The sequence below is a fragment of the Trachemys scripta genome, chromosome 17 (assembly GCF_013100865.1).
Source record: "Trachemys scripta elegans isolate TJP31775 chromosome 17, CAS_Tse_1.0, whole genome shotgun sequence".
Taxonomy (NCBI): domain Eukaryota; kingdom Metazoa; phylum Chordata; order Testudines; family Emydidae; genus Trachemys; species Trachemys scripta.
Window position 1 is genome coordinate 3,926,956 of NC_048314.1, and position 1,946 is coordinate 3,928,901.

A 1,946-nucleotide genomic window follows, 5' to 3' on the forward strand; every position below is an offset into this window, starting at 1 on the left:
CCCTCCCCCCTGGCAGCCCTGCCCCTGGGCGCGGGGCCCTCTTAGGCGCGGGGCCCGATTCGGGGGAATTGGTGGAATTGGCCTAAAGCCGGCCCTGCTCCCCAGGCATGTCGCTTATGTCTGCAGCACATCACTTTGTCACACTTACAAATGGTCACTCACCCATCACTCCTCCAATGTCCCAGAGGTTCTAACAGTTCCTTTTCTTTGCATCTCATTCCATGTAAGTGTTTTTTGGCCCCAGGCGGACTCTGTCTTCATGTTAGCAGGAAAGGTTTCCCCTGCCTCCCTCACAAGATCAGTACCTTCCTCACAAAACTATTGTTGCCCAGTCAAGTCAGTAAAGGCAGATAACAGTGCTGTACATTCAAGTTATACTTTATGGATAGTCAAAGGAAATAGGTCTCTCATAATAAGTTTACCTCAGAAACTTTGCTGTGGGACACTGGCAGGAATGATACAACGAAACATGAGAAAATACAGACCTAGTTCTGCTCTGCACAAGAGGAGGTGTGATCCGACTCTTCAATATGATGCATAATTTTAAAAAAGGAAATAAATAGAACATGCATTTATCAAAGAATTCTGTCCCGTTTAGGTAAAACCCTCCAGGGAGCCCAGCTGAGAAGATGCAGTTTCAGTCTTTTTATTTATTGTTTGTTAGATTAGGAGGCTGCAGCTATCAGGATCCACCATTACCTTGAAGTTGTGTAGTTGGAGGAGCTGTTTGGATCTCGGCCATGAAACATGGTTAAAGCATGGACAGGATCCCAGACAGTGCAAAGGAATGCAAAACCAGGACAAAGATGCTCCCAGTTTCCCCTGCTGCCACAAGAGGAGGAAGTCACAGCTCTGCAGGTGAAATGGGGGAGGGAACTTACGATGACTGGGATGGTGTAGAGGAGAAAAGCCCACCTGGCCTTATGATGAAAGGCAGGAAGTCCCACTGACCGCAGTGCTGCTGGGGAGGAACTCAGCTTAGCTGGCTGAGAGGCAGGAGTCCCTCACTTTTGCCCCAACTATTCAGCTTTTACAGAAGATGAACTCGCATCTACTCAGCTAATGGGCACTATCTAGCTGGTGCAGTGGGGCGGTAGCTGCCCACCACAGTGCTGTCATTGAGGGTGCTGCCTCCCAACGGTGGCATGGACACCCCTGGCTGACCCAGGCAGCCTGGCATAGGAACTGATGATTTCCATTCCAGTGCTAGTTAATAACTCAAGTGTTTTTGACTTGATCCCTTGATGCTGGGCAGGCCCAAAATCACTGCTCGTGGCTCTGGCGCATTCACATTAGTGCATGGTCCTCACCAAGTAAATGAAGTTCCCTGGCCAACAGGCAAAATCCTAGACTGATGCGCTCAGAGTGGAGAAGGGCGTGAACCAAAACCAGGGATCAGCATGCGCAGCTGGATGTCTCTTTATAATGGGCATCACCTGAGCACCCTACCACCTGGGGAGGTTTCCATTCGGCTCTGCACGTGGAACCTCCATCTTTGAATCAGGGGCTTGGGTTGCCCTGTTATAGAGATAGGATGTTTGGATCCAGGGATGTAGTTCTGGTCCATCTCTCTAGATGGCAGCAGCACTCGGTGGTTCCCTGTGGTCAAGGACTGAACATTCCCATCATCCTCCATAGCAAGGTCATTTTCTCCCTCTGCTCCCCCTATTGTAAGGTCGGAGGCCTTTTCTGCAGCCACAGTAGGACGGTCGCAGCCATGAGCTAAGACGCAGAGAGTCACATCCTCACATTGCCTCCAAATTACATTAACACAATGTCATACGGGGCTGTGAAGAATGTGCTCCTGTCCTAACAGTGGCCACCATCACCAGATAACGAAACAGAACTTAAAATGTTTAAAGAAAATGTTGACAGCATTCTGCCTGTCAAGGAACCACTTCTCAACAGTTGTGATTGTGAAATCTCTACTTCTATTGTTTTGTCTT

General features: G+C 49.1%; 1 protein-coding gene across 1 annotated transcript in view; it reads right to left on the reverse strand.

Annotated features, from left to right (window-relative positions):
• Positions 1 to 283: 283 nt before the first annotated feature.
• Positions 284 to 1,946, reverse strand: part of AJM1 (apical junction component 1 homolog) — a 44,409-nt gene continuing 42,746 nt past the window's right edge. Inside the window, exon 4 of the mRNA XM_034752080.1 lies at positions 284 to 1,599. The gene's annotated coding sequence lies outside the window, so the exon portion shown is untranslated. The remainder of the gene's footprint in view (positions 1,600 to 1,946) is intronic.